Source organism: Cydia pomonella, unplaced genomic scaffold (assembly GCF_033807575.1).
Source record: "Cydia pomonella isolate Wapato2018A unplaced genomic scaffold, ilCydPomo1 PGA_scaffold_163, whole genome shotgun sequence".
NCBI classification, from domain to species: domain Eukaryota; kingdom Metazoa; phylum Arthropoda; class Insecta; order Lepidoptera; family Tortricidae; genus Cydia; species Cydia pomonella.
In genome coordinates this window covers 194049-209721 of record NW_026907805.1, presented here as the reverse complement: position 1 = coordinate 209721, position 15673 = coordinate 194049, and the positions used below count along the sequence as shown (strand labels likewise).

Here is a 15673-nt window from a genome sequence, read left to right as displayed (position 1 = left end):
TGAAGCAAAAAAAAATGTTCACCCCCACTTTACGTGTAGGGGACGTACCCTAAAAAAAATTAAATTTTTAGATTTTATTGTACGACTTTGTCGGCTTTATTGATTTATATATCCATGCCAAATTTCAGCTTTCTAGCACTAACGACCACGGAGCAAAGCCTCGGACAGACAGACAGACAGACAGACGGACATGGCGAAACTATAAGGGTTCCTAGTTGACTACGGAACCCTAAAAAGGTAGTGATATCGCCGCACGTATATCATTATTAAAGTTGTGAGAAGCCATTATCCGGATAATCCAGATGTAATTTAAGATATAAGATTTTCTCGAAAATAATCTGTTTAATATTAAGTAATAATAATCACTAGTTCCGCCTCGCTCGCACACCGGACGCTTTCCCGGGCTCGTTAGAATTATCTGCCATCTGTGTGTGGTTAATTATATCAAGACATTCCAGCCACACACCGTGTTCCAGCGACTAAAAGTCTCAGAAATCCAGTCAGATATACAAACTCTAATTACACATTAGAAGGTAAGCAACTCGAGTTCAAGGTACAATGGTTTTGTGAGATATAGAGTCGCTGCTGCCGCGCAGACGAGGATAGTTGGCCCATGTTCAAGAGGACGGCCGAGCCATGAAAGTGAAACCAGTGACTGCTAACTCTTGTATGGTAAACATGTAATTACGATCGCTATCGTCGAGAAAATATATCACACTTATAAAATGTATTACACGTAACAAGCTACGCTCTAACGCCTCGGTTAATGCTCAATGTGTGCAATTGGCCAATAATCTCGTTATATTCGCGACTAAGTAAATAATTTCAAATATTGATATATCCAACTTCAGATGAAGTAGTTTGCTTCTACCAATTGTACTTTCTCAGTGACTGCCATGAAAATGCTACTAGACCACCGATTATTAGTTACTCGTATAACGTCAAAAACTGTCTTGTGTTTGATCGTGGTTTACGAGTAAACTATTCTCAAGATGCTGAAGGGTTAATTCTCAAAATACACAGATTTTAAAAGAAAACTTGGCATGTTGTGGACAATCGTTAACAGCTTGTGTGTATTTACAACTAATGATTGTGTTCATAGAAAAGAAGTACCCATTAAGCCGCAAAATAATAAGGGTTGAATCCGAAAATTATTCTTGGTAGCCGTTCATTTTTGATATGTCCAAGGGAGGTACGTGAACCTTGCAATGTATGACGCTAAAATGAGTTTGGATATATATTTTTTTAACACAAGCTTACGGCCCGCCTGATGGTAAGCAGTCACCGTAGCCTATTGACGCTTGCAACTCCAGAGGTGTTACATGCGCATTGCCGACCCTTTAAAAACCTGTACACTCCTTTTTTCAAGAACCCCATACTGTATATATGATATTGATTAAAAGTAACAAACTCTGTTCACTTCTCGCTGCGCAGTGGTATATAGCAACCAAACTAGGTCGATGATAGGCGTTTGACCAAGTTCACGGCCACGCCGGATCAAGTTGGCCCTCGATGGGGTTCTAGATGTCTGTGACGGGGTCACTCGTTTCATCGCTGGCAACTACAGGTACTGTTAACTGACCTTACTGCAACAAGATAAGCTAGGTACTTCAATATAGTGTTGTTTAACCTGTAAACGGATTTAATAAGCTCAATAGATCAATCTCTACATTAGGATGCCCTTGACCTCGATGTAGGTAGGCCCTAGGTCTAGGGCGATAAATATTACCTGTTCTGTTTCCTAGCCAGCTGATTCAATTACGAGACATTTGATCAAGCCAGTAAACATCCTGAACATAGACACCGAAGCAGAAATACTTTATTGACTAACTATGATTGAATCTGGGACAACTTAACTTTCTTTTCAATGTATGGTAATTTTTCTGGATTATATTTATGACACAATTTTAACTGTGTTTGTAATCCGGTTAAGATACGTTCTTACTACCATTTAAATTGTATATGCTGTTAATGCTCTGAAGGAGTTGACGAAATCCAATATTTATTTATGCACTGTGCACAAAAAGTCGACACGGCCCGAAGTGTCCGTCCGAGATTTACGTTATGCCATTCGGGCTGCCAAACGCCTCATGCATTATTCGGTGGTAAGTAGTTCGCAATCGGCGCGGCGCCGGCACATGCATTATTCCGCGCCACGCATGCGCGGTGGCGATTTGGCTACGTATTTAGACAGCTTACCGAGTGCAGGGGCCTACATGTTTTACCACGGTAACAACTGATATCTGACACTAAAAATTTCCTGTTAATATTTATTTGTAAGACCTGCGGTAGTAGCATGGTTTCATTTTTATCGCCTGCCACTATGACGGTCAGTTCGCATTTACATACTTGTTAGAATGTGATAGGCATGGTGACAGGCGATAAAAATAAAGAATTTCTGTCATTTAACTGATTTTATGTTTCGGTGAACATGTCGCGCGCGTGACTAAAAATAAAAACACGTGAGTGGAATCCGTAGAACTAGTTAAATGTTAGTATGTCTCAGGACAGTTCAAATTCAATATCCGTCATCCTTCTTCATTTTACTTTTTTTAAATTTTTAGGACCGCATGATTTCCTTTATTATATGCTCGTAAAGTTTAGTTGTTTCAGTTGTTTGACTTCAAGTATTCTGTAGAATCTGGAATACGTTTTAGAGAATATATCTGAAACTCGTTAGCTTCTTTAGAAATAATGAACTATTCATTATAGGTCTGAGGTTAGGTCTTAGTCTTTATTACAGGTCTTAACACGCTTCAAAAAGACTCGAAAGATAACTTAAAAAAAACTCAATAGAAAACTCGGTGAAGAAGAATTAAGTTTTTATCATGGACAAACTAAAACAAGTGCTTCCTATTCAAACTCAACACAAAACTATAAGTTCTTCCCAACGAACTCGAGCTTTGTAACTATTACAGTACGTATAATCTCAAGTCTATGGAGTTCTTTAAGCAGGTGGAATGCGTGCTCTTATAAGCGCCCGCCAAAGTTGAGACGTGTTCTGAGACTGCAACTAGAAATGAGGTAATGAGGCTCATTGCATTTCGTTCTGAAGGCTTCGTTCGTATTTTCTGTTGGATTTCGCAATACTTACCAAGGACCGATAAATTGCAAGCATTTCGAAATGTGACAGACTTCTCCTTAATTGATTTCGAATTTCCACAGATCTAGATTGCAGACGCTTACGCTTAGAGATAATTGAATCGGCAAAAGGAAAGCCATCGCGTATATGAACAATACATGAGTGCGAAAGAGGCAGACTGCAAATTAAAAAGCGGGACCATTTTTGAGCTTCAAATCGGCCGCTAGCGGCCACTTGAATGTACCAAAACGTAAGGTTAGCAGAATAGAAATTATGAAAAGCTGAATTCACGAGATACGGTGGACGGTTATATCTTGGAATATACTGATACAAAGCAAATAATTTACGCAATCACTCGAACATGATGATAGATGATGATGGTAGATCTGTGCGTATTCCACATTTTCCTGGAGGCCACCTTTATGGGAAAAGTATTAGTAGCAAAGCAACTGTTTACATCGGGACACGAACATGAACATTTTATATAATAAGCTGCATGCATAATGGACAAGCACTCATGGAAGATGGACAACATTTAAAATTCAAAAATGTATTCTGCAAGTAGGCCTCTGTAGTAGGGCTCTTTCACAAGTCAAGATATAATGTTGATAGTGACACCATATAATGACAAGAAAAATGGCACTGTAGAGCCATATTCTTTGTAATACTTAGTTCATTTCTTATTTTAAGGCATTTTTGACTTTATTTATTTTTTATATCGAGAAAGTTCTATAAAATTCATAATCAAAGTGGAGTTAAATACTTTCCCAGTGCTGAAATGATAACGATTGGTTTTAAATATTTAAATTAGGTAGAAATTACAAAATAAGTATATATTGGTAGTTTGCGTTAACCATTCAGTTCATGATAGTTTATTAATAAAATAACAACTCAGGAAAATTTAAACAGCTAGGAAGTTGTAGATCCGACAGTAGTACTTAGTTATTAACGATAAGACCCATTTTTAGGGTTCCGTAGCCAAATGGCAAAAAACGGAACCCGTATAGATTCGTCATGTCCGTCTGTCTGTCCGTTTATGCCACAGCCACTTTTTTCCGAAACTATAAGAGCTATACTGTTCAAACTTGGTAAGTAGATGTATTCTATGAACCGCATTAAGATTTTCACACAAAAATAGAAAGAAAACAATAAATTTTGGGGGCTCCCCATACTTAGAACTGAAACTCAAAAAATCTTTTTTCATCCAACCCATACGTGTGGAGGATAGGTCTTCAAAAATGATATTGAGGTTTCTAATATAATATTTTTCTAAACTGAACAGTTTGCGCGAGAGACACTTCCAAAGTGGTAAAATGTGTCCCCCCCCCTGTAACTTCTAAAATAAGAGAATGATAAACCTAAAAAAATATATAATATACTAATGTATATGCAATATCGCATGGTAATCCATGCAAACTTTCTCCGAAAATTGGTTTGAATGAGATCTAGTAAGTAGTTTTTTTTAATACGTCATAAATGGTACGGAATCCTTCCTGGGCGAGTCCAACTCGCACTTGGCCGCTTTTTTTCAAGTATAGTGCGGAAATTTTAAAGCCTAAACACTAGACATAGTTAAGTAATGAACACAGCACAAGCCAAGGCCTATTGCGATTGTAAAGATAACACACGAATGTGAACCATAACTCTTGAATATAAACTCTATATTTGTAACACACTTAAAACTGGAAGCTACTAATACCTAACTACTTAGAAACGGAAGGAAAAACATTAGCATCCGTAATAAATAAAACAATTAATATTAATACGTATACATAATGTATGTACGAGGTCGATTATGCCACGTTATGTCATAACTATTCGAGGTATTTGATATTACTGAGTGAGAGGAGATAAACGAATGATGTCAGTATTGTCAGTTATTTATATTAATTTAAAATTTATTGGCGTCAAAAAATGTGAAGCGCGGCGCGCGTTTATGTCTTTTACACATCACATTGAGTAACTTGACAAACTGCTCAGTAGGAGCAGTCCAGATTGTAAGTATTGGGTCAACGTGGTGTTATTTTAGTAACACTCCTGTTAATGCTAATAAGAAGCTGTTAAACGTTTTATACCTTAGCTTATTCAACGGCATTAATTACAGATTTCTGCGGGTTGTTCACGTCCCCGACGAACTAGAACTTTTGTGGAATACCCCGGTAGTCGAGTTCATTTATGATTTCTTTCAAACTGAGGGTCGTGACTTGGAAATATAGACATCGACTAATGAGTTTCCTAGAATTTATTTTTCGCCGAACATACTTTTAGGATGCAATCCAAGACAATCAAGAGTTGCTCAACACAGCGTCGTCCCGAAGATTTAACATCGAACGTAATGTAGGTATTTATAAAACAAAATTTCTGACTCACTTGTACCGTGATGTTTACTAAATTAATGTAATTAAATTTTTTTTTTTTTTTTTTTTTTTTTTTTTTTTTTTTTTTTTTTTTTTTTTTTTTTTTTTTTTTTTTTTTTTTTTTTATAACGATAGGCAAGCGTTTGACCACGATCTCACCTGATGGTAAGTGATGATGCGGTCTACGGTGGAGCACGCTTACCTATGAGATACCTATTTACCCTAGCCTTGAAGAGACCCAGATTGTACTCATGCGGAAACACAGACTCGGGCAGGGCATTCCACTCCTTGGCAGTTCGCATAAGAAATGTTGAAGCAAAACGCTTCGTGCGTATTTGTGGAATACCTACCATGAAGCGGTGCCGGAGTGCCGATTGTCTGGTAGTCCGATGGTGAAATGGGGACGGAGGAATAAGGTTGTGCAGTTCCTCGGCACACTCTCCGAAATGTATCCTGTAAAAGATCGTTAGGCTGGCAACCTTGCGACGATGCTCCAGACTTTGGAGTCGAGCATTCGTCAGATCGTCATCATTAATGATTCTCTTGGCTCTCCTCTCAACTGACTCGAGCGCCTCAAGCTGGTATTTTGCTGAACCATCCCACAGATGCGAACAGTATTCCACACACGATCGCACTTGTGCTAGGTAAAGGTCGAGCAGTTGCCTAGGTGTAAAATACTGCCTCACCTTGTTGAGGATGCCCAGCTTTTTTGCTGCTAACTGTGCTTTCGACTCGATGTGCGGGCCGAAGTTGAGTTTCGAAGTCAGCGAGATTCCGAGAAGCTCAAGATGGTCGGTTATCGGAAGGGATACATTTCGGAAAGTAGGAGTCAGATGGAATGGACTCCGTTTGGAAATGATTTTTTCCTGGGTTTAGATCGTCATTGTACTGAAATAAGCATTTAAATTTATCTGACACTGTTTCTATAGTCTGTAATAGACTTTAAGGCCATGATGATTCCATTGAAATCATGTTCATTTGTATATTTTTGTTAAGGTGAGTGCTTGTCGTATAAGTCGTGAGGTGAGTGAAGGGTGTCACTTACTGGACATTATCATATGGGGCACTAGGACATTGACCATATGTGTTCAATCCCATTTTAAATATGCTAATCCCTGTTAGATCCTACGGAAGTGAATAATCGATGTTACGGCATCGGAAACCGGCGCGAATCGAAATAAGAAAGCATCGCATTCCGATATAATTATAAAACCGCTCGTGTTTGGGCGCGCGGTGAAAGCACGGTTACGTCAGGGGGCCGATTCGAACCAACATTTTAATCAAAAATAAATTAATTTGATACTTCATGGGTGACTATATATGTACCTATTGATAGGTTTCTCTAATTTTTTGGAAAAAAAAACTATATATATCTACTATTCTTGTGCTGTAGGATCTAATTAAAGTGGGCAAAAAAAATGTTTGTTTCGCACCAACATAATCCGTAGATGAGTTACTAAAATGGACCTTAAAAACCTTAAGGATAGTGTACATAAAGAAAAGCAAAGTAAAAAGAAAGAAACATAATACTACTACTATATTATATTGTGTAATTAGTAATGTATGGGTCTCGTTATGCGAAATAAATGTTTTTTTTTTTAAATACCCCTACTTTTGGGCTAACTATACTCGTCCCTCCCTATCGTGACATCAACCCGATACCTATTATCAGCGGGCGGTCAAGACGCTCGGTCATACACCTCAGCATGCTGTTGCCACCTCCGCGCACTCGTTTCAGCAGTGCAGCTATTTTTTTTCGCCTAATGGCAAAGAAGTCGTCAGCGGCAAACATGCCAGATACACTGCACTGCTCCCGCAGCCTCAGCAGCATCCTAGGAAATAGCGTCGGTTCCACGTGTTCGTTACACCGTGCAAACCTGGGTGATAATATTGCCTCTTAGTTAGTCTTACAACCATCACCGCTCACACTTAAAATTATTATGATTTATTACAATTCTATATGTGACAACATAAATTGGCTTTGAAATTTTATTGTAATTTATTTTTTATTTTATTTCTAAGAAAAACTTAAAGAAAAAGTAACAAAATATGATCCGAAATAAAAACAGTAAGCCAATTATAAGTTTTCACAGGTAGAGGTAATATCTGGGTTAACGCTGTTAGTATTCCATGTACTAAATAAATATGTTTAAATGCTGTTAGTCGCGCATGCATTTTTTCGTACTTGTTGGCTCATGTATTGGCGGGCGCAAGACAACTACACATACTACCTAATCTACCTAAGTATAAATGGCAGGCGCATTATCATTCGCCACAAAGTGGCATCATTTCGATATCTAAACGTTGGTTTGAATTGGCCTCCAACGCGCAGCCGGACGGCTCCGACCGGCTCCGGCTCGAATGAGATTCCCACGAACATTACATGTTGTACAATTATACCATATTGGCATAATATACTACATTAATATAAACATTATTGTTAAGGCGGCAGCCGTTCAGATTTTAATATATGGAGTGGTGGGGGATTTAATACGCACGTGACTTTAGCGTTTTCTTATATATATATGTATATTACATAATTGTAATCCGTACAGTCGAGTTCATAAATATGTGTAAATTTTTTCACCTTATTGCAAAGGATTAAGGTGGAGAAATGTGTACATATTTATGAACTTGACTGTACTATATATTGTTGATAAGTATTATAACATGTATGTACGAAAGTAACTCTGTCTTCTAATACCAAGCCACCAGAGTCGAACCAAGCTAAATCGGTAGCGACTTGGATAGCATAGACTGTGCAAGTGTTATTTTAAATGTCATAATTACATAGAAGTTTCCATAAAATTTGTAGAATATATCTTGAAATAACATAAAGACGCTTAATAGATAATTAGTGTTAACGGCGATCTTTAATTTGGAGATATGACGTAACGCGTTCATTAGAAGCCATTGCGTAAGTTTCGTGAAATGCTTTTCCTAAAAGGGGTCAGTGCTTATTAATAATTAATTAACTTTTTCTCTGCTGGTGGAGATGGTTTACATTTTGTTGTGCGAGTGTGTCGTCGCGTTAATAACGTCTACGTTATTGTTTTCTTGAGGCTTATCCTTTTTGGAAATAAATAATAGTCAAACACAAATAGCCATCAAACATGTCAAAAGTGAACTTGTACAGTCAAGGTTTTAAATATCGACACGAACAGGGTTCCAAAAATATGTATACACGTCCTTATTACCTATTCATTAAGGTAGTGTGTACATATTTTTGGCACTTTGTCCGGGTATATATTTAATACCTTGACTGTACTCGAAATTAAAAACACAATACTGTAAATGAGTAGGTACAACTAGTTAGATGGTTAACGAAGCTGTGACCCCTGAGGTCCCAAGAGCCCGTGCTCCCATATTTCAGTAAAGTGACCTCGCGGCCTTGAGGCCCCGAGAAGTTTGGGACCCTTGTAGGGCTTGTACAAGTACATGCTCGTGTAACAGACACCGCGAAGGAAGGGTTATTCTAATTAACTCCATTTCGGAAATAATCAATACTTTATTTTTATCTCATAAGGCCCTTACGAGCGTATACACTTACATATTGATTAATGTTTAGTACGAGTGTATACTCTGACGATCGGTGTTCGAAATGACATTGATATGTGAATGTCACAGTTTTCAATTGTTTGGTTGAATTAAATGTAATGCCCGTGTTACAACAACGCTATATGCAAAATGTTTTTACATAAACAAAATAATAAAAATAATAATATTTTTTTTTTTTTTTTTAATGGATACATTCGGCGCACGTGCAATATAATTCTCTAGATTTTGCCAGTTTTTAAGTAGTGTTTAGCATTGGAATAACAAACGAACAAACAAATGATACGTTAAAATTTTGACGACCGGTGTGGCCTAGTGGGTAGTGACCCTGCCCATGAAGCCGATCGATGGTCCCGGGTTCAAATCCTGGTAAGGGCATTTATTTGTGTGATGAGCACGGATATTTGTTCCTGAGTCATGAGTGTTTCCTATGTATTTAAGTATTTATAAATATTTATATATTATATATATCCTTGTCTAAGTACCCACAAGACAAGCCTTATTGAGCTTACTGTGGGACTTAGTCAATTTGTGTAATAATGTCCTATAATATTAATTTATTTAATTGTTTTTGAACAAACAGGCCATTTCGAACGTACACTGATATCAGAATGACATCTAACTGATTTCATTCAGCTAGCGTGCATTTCGCTAGTACTTGTCCGTACATGTATTGGCGCGAGCGAGACGCACGATAACTAAATAACATATAAAATATAATTCTCTTATCAGTGTGCGTTCTAATTGGCCTGTAAAGTAATGAAAAGGCTTTAGAAGAGCGCCGAGCGTCGTCGACAAATTACCTATGTGCGTCGGAAAGTCCACAAATTGTGAAAATATCGCATGAATGAATATCAAAGACTTTGATACTATCTTTTTCGTATTGGGATCGAAATTATCCATTCCCAAAATGTTTCCTTTATTTTCCGATATTTTCGAGAACTTTTCCAACTTTTTGGAAACTTTCCGCAATCTGCACATCTGTAACATCTATAGATCGCTTTTTTTGTATTAAATTATAAATGGGCAAACTGACAGTCTGACCGGCTAGCATGAGTGGTATTCTCGCGCGCGAGTGCTGAAGCTGCGCAAAATAAATGGAGTCGCGCGCGAGAACCCACTCACGCTAGCAAGTCAGGCCAGTGTATGTAAACATTGTCACACATATAACAAACAAATTAGTGTAGGTAGTAGTAATCCGCTCGCACGCCAGCTAAATATCTGACCTTGTTGCCCGAGAGCCGGCAGGTCTCGTATCGTAATGCGATCGTCGCGCCCACCATTGTTACTACTTCAACCTGCGCACACGCAAGGTGCCACTTATTAAATTTCATAAAGGCTCATTTAGACGGTGCGCATCAGTCACCTGTTTCACCAACTCGACACCTGACAATGATAATTTCCTGTACATTTCTAGGTAGGTAAGTAACGGCTGTATAATCTATCGCATCAAAATTTTCTTGTTTGACCGCAATGTACGGTGAACTGTCAATGTCAGGGAACAATTATTGTCGCCGTTGTGGAAAAGGGGTGCGCATTTTCATCGGACTTTGACGTTTGTGTTCGTTTCAACACTGTGTTGCTAGCCGTATCGAATCCTACACTCGCAATAGTGATTTTGTGCTGCCTCAGGATCCTTAACATATACATATATTTAATTTCGTCTTCGTTATTAAAAAAACACTTCCATTATAAACTATTCCTGGCTTTCTGTTTTATTTAATTTTAATTTCACCTTTGCTAAGGTTATTTTTGTAACATTTTAGTATTGTCAGTTTTCAAAAGTTATAGCGACAGTTGTTAAAGAGGTCAGCTCTCATTCTATGGCGATATAATCAGTTTCTGTATGTGTATACCTACACAATGTTTGTGATTGCGCCGAGTGATGGTCGTTAAACGCATTTAGCGGCGAGTTATCGGCGCGTGACGGTTCTCGCCGGCGCTATGTGGGTCACTGGCTTAGCGATAAATGACAAACATACGTATAAGATATATTATAAGAGATATTAATGCACACATGCTATTAGACTGCTATCCATGCTAGTAACTGCCAACGCCAAATACTTTTCTAAGCAGAGATGACATATGTAGACAGTTCCCGGTGAAAAGTATCCGCCACAATTGAATTGTTCTTTACATTACTATCTCTTTTTGTTGAGCTATCAGATAATGGCAGATACTCTTAATGCATAGTCTGATATGCTAGTTTTGATGCTGACTGTACGTGTAGTTCTGAACTGTAGTTTGTCATCGGAGCAATTATAAAATGAGTCGTTAATTGACGGGAAATAAAAGCGCATGCGCCTTTCTTTGACATGCATGCCGCGCATGCGCATAAAAGGCGTGATTATGGCAGTTGTGGCTGATTGAGACGTTCCTCGGCCAATCAATCAAATTACCTGACGTCCGTTAGGCTGCGTTTCCACTGCTAAGATATTTTCTATAAAAAAAATAAATAAATAAATAAACGTTTATTCACATTTCATGCCTTATAAATATTTACAATATACTTCTGCCAAACCACAGAGTGGTTTGTTGGCAGACGAAGCTCCTATAATATGCAAATAAGAAATAGCTAAGTAGGTACTTATTTATATCGTCACCGGCGTCAATAGTAGCGGATGAAAGAACGCGTCAAAGGTATCTGCCAGCCTGGTATAATCTTTTAAATAGGGGTAAATCTATCAGTGTCAATTTAGTTTAGTTTAGTTTTAATTTAGTAATAATAACTTTGTATGCACTATGGGTACTGACTGCCTGAAATAAAAGCCTTTTATTTTTTTATTATTTATTTATTTATTTTATTTTATTTATACAGTTTGCATTCAAAAGTATTTATTACAGTTTAATTTTTCTGCATATAGAGACGCATCTCTTTTGTTTTTCAATAGTCAACAGCCGATTGATATGATATTAGGTTCCAAACATCTGCTAAAAGTAAGAGCTAAAAATGCTTTGTTTCTGAAAAACTCTTTACACAGAGTAGCTATGGTGAGATTACAAAACTGGAAGTAAAAATCTCCTCAATATTTCACAGACAGCAAAACCAATCGGAAAAATGCCCTGCAATTGGGCTTTGGCTAATTGTATTGTTAACTGGAAAGTCAATGGATGAATTAATGGTTCCGATTCTCATGGGAACGAGAATGATTGGGCAACGGCAAGTGCACAATGGTTGGGTGCAACCGGCGGGGCGCGGGCGCGGGCACGTTGTACAGGCAGGGTGTTGGTTTAACACTGACTTGGCTAACAACAGTTTCTTTTTATGATATAGGTAGGAGGCAAACGAGCCTGATGGTAAGCGATTACCGCCGCCCATGGACACCCGCAACAACAGAGGGGTTGTAGGGCTTTGCCGGTCCTTAAGGTTTTAAAGTCGTGTCAGTCCGGAAATACTCCGCCGACAGTTCACTTCATAGTTTAACAGTGCGAGGAAGGAAGTTTCTGGAGAAACCCACAGTTGAGGACTGCCGACTAAATTAAGCGGTCGCGCTCCCATTCTAAATTAGGTAGTACGGGAGCGCTTATCCGCTCCGCTCCGTTTAGTAGTTGAGGCTTGAGGCTGTCTGTTTCTAGGTCTACGTCATAGCATGATAATAACAACTCTATCAATTGCGCGGTGTTACAAAGTGTCATTCCTTTCTGCCCTTTAGTTCGTTTACAAGAATGTCGTCCAAAATTTCGATTTGCTGTTAATTGCTAGTCTTCCATCTATGCGTTGCGTCACGTAGCTCACGCGACATTAAAGCGTGTGCACGTCGCGTGCAAGATTCCTCAGGCAAAACGTTTGGCATTCATCACGAAATATGTACCTAACTATGTAGGTACGAGTAGGTGTACTAATGAAGGTAGAAAAACCTAACTGGAACTTGAATGACGAAAAAGAAAATGGATGTTGGTGCGTTACTCAATATACCTAGTTGCGTTCATACATATAACCCGATTCCCATCATTGATTAACCTAATTTATTCATCAACGTGTCTACGTTTGTATGTAACGTTAGGTACTTTTATAGTGGCATATTTCATCATCATATCCATCATACTCTGAGTATAATTTATTAGTTACGGCTGTTTCAATTCGTAATAATTCTTGTTAATTAATTATGTATTATGCAGAAACGTCTACAAACGATGCCGTACTTAGAAATAAAGTCAAAGTGGAAACGTCACTGTCCCGGGCGATATTCAGCGGGTAGGTCTCGGTAGCTAATTGGTAGAGCAGCGAGCTTTTATCCCGGCGTTGCAAATTTGAGTCCCGCCCGAGACTGTGAGTTTTTCCACTTTTCCTTTATTTCTAAGTATTATTCGTATCAAAATTCAAGTCGTCAATTTATTGTATATAGACCTAACAAGTTAATTATGATAATGGTAATTTTTGTTGCCTGGTTTCAATTTTGATAACAATAAAACATTCCTATGTATTACATACTTTTGTTTGTAGCTATTCTATATGAACTCGTTTGGTTTAATCAAACCTAGCTGTAATCGCGTAGGCTGCATTTTGCATTCGAAGCGAGTCTGCTGTAGGTCAGTATCTACAAGCAGACACCCACATCGTTCATAAATACTCCGATTAGTGTTCGTATGAACTCGTAAATTACTCGGCGATAGATAACTCCGCCCTTATCATTTATAATCATTTTATTAAACGTTCACGATCTTTATATTATTAGCTCGCTATAGCTATTAGTAGTTGTGATAGTTTAAAGTTTGTGTTTACATTAGTTGACTTAAATATTCGATAGCCGACGTTGCTTTGTTATTGTCGGACATTCACGTTGTTATTTTTTTTTTCAAAAAGTATGGTACATTTGTAGCTTATATTGAGTTCGCCAAACTTGACATTTTATGGCGTTAATCGGAGATTAAGTCTAAGTCACAAAAAAGCGAGCGTTTTATAAAATCTTTTGGTAAGTAGATGTCAAACATGACAAAGGTCACACGTACGAAACGACGACGTATATACAAAACAAAACATTAACACGTTTACGAGTAAGATGAACGAAGACCGTGAAAGCTTACCAAAGTTTATAAACGTTTGCTAATATGATTATGAGTACGCCACTAGGCTCGGCACACGGCGGGTCATTCATGGCGGTTACATAACGTCACGCTCGCAGGTGATTGATGGCGGGTCGCGGCGACCTACCGCTTGCATAAGGCGCCGACCGGGCTTCAGATGAGTGAGCTTATGCCGATGTTTTAATAGCAGGCTTTAGACATTAACGAGCTCATGGGCCACCTAAACTGTAACTTCCCATATTTTTATATAGGAATCAAAATTTTCTATTTTCAAAATGAAAGTATCCTTAATTTCTTTTGTGTCCTGAAATTTCCGAGAACTCATCAAACTTTTTGGAATCTTTCTGCAACTAGCAAATGTGCACCTGTCAAGTTATTCTTTCTACTTCTTGATGTTAGTATAATATAGGAGTAGGTCAGTGTCGGTGACGGATGGCCTTGCTAACCATGTTACCATAGATAAAGCAGTTGTTAAATTCAACAAGTTGTTTCGTACTCTATAGAAGGTGTAACAAAAATAGTGGGCATTCGTTTAAGAGCATATTCGGTATCGTGTTCTGATTAGGAAAAAGAATAAGAAATGTTTTTTGACGCCAAAAATTTTTAGTTAACGAAGGGTTGCTCGACTAGAACGACCTGCCCCGTAAAAAAATGTTTCACGTCAAAAATGTTTTCTTCTACTTTTTCCTAATCAAAATACGATACCCAATATGCCGTTAAACGGATGACCATTATTTTTGTTACCCCTTGTAGGTCATCAGAGACTTAGGGCCAGTTGCACCGACCACACTTAACAGACTGATCAACGTCACTTAACAAACAACTATGAAAATTCCCATACAATAAAATTTAACGAATGCTTTAACGGTGACAGATGGTCTAGTACAACCGACCCTCAGATTTACGAGTACGTCTTTCCTGTAGACTTTAAGGTCCTTTAAGCCTAATTTTCGATTGGATTCAGATTAAACAACTAAACAAATCTGATCGCATACAAGATAAATTAGAAAAGAAAGGTATGGTTTGGATAGTGTCCGTAAATCTAACGTCATACGTTACTATTTTCCATGAACAATACGACTTAGTACCTGAAACCCAGCTAGTCGATAATGCTCAATAGTAAGCTAACTTTACCTGTCCACAATCCTACCAAACCCGTCCAGTGGACAACCAACATTTTCTACCCGAGTTACTCCAGGTCACACTTTCATGCACTTTCTTCGTTACGCAAGCCGAGGTCAACTCACCGTGCTGTCGCCGTAGAAAGCGAAAACTTAACGCATGCCCACACTTCACACTCACAAGAAACAAAACACTGCACTTGAAACTTATAAAAAATCAAAGTTCTCGTTCGGAGATTTGAAATTAGAATCTCGCACTGTTAGTCTGTGATTGGTGCGCGTCGGTTGGCTCGTCAGGTGCAACTGCGCCGGCGCCGCGGTGGTAGAGAGAGCGTGTTGTGCAAGAGGGAGTGGAAATGGCAGCGATCTGTTACAAAACATCTTTTTTTAGACGTGAAAACTGTGACATGTTTACATAAATATGAGGGTGGATTAAGTGACAGACGTGGAATTTATATTGAAAGTGTGTTAGTGTAGGTAATATTGTTTTTGATGCACTGATTTGCTAAATTCATCACATCTAGGTAGAGCTT

General features: G+C 38.3%; 1 protein-coding gene across 1 annotated transcript in view; it reads right to left on the bottom strand.

Moving 5' to 3' along the window:
* The window catches only part of LOC133533418 (uncharacterized), a 29150-nt gene extending 13745 nt beyond the window's left edge, over positions 1–15405 (bottom strand). Inside the window, exon 1 of the mRNA XM_061872396.1 lies at positions 15267–15405. The gene's annotated coding sequence lies outside the window, so the exon portion shown is untranslated. The remainder of the gene's footprint in view (positions 1–15266) is intronic.
* Positions 15406–15673: the final 268 nt, after the last annotated feature.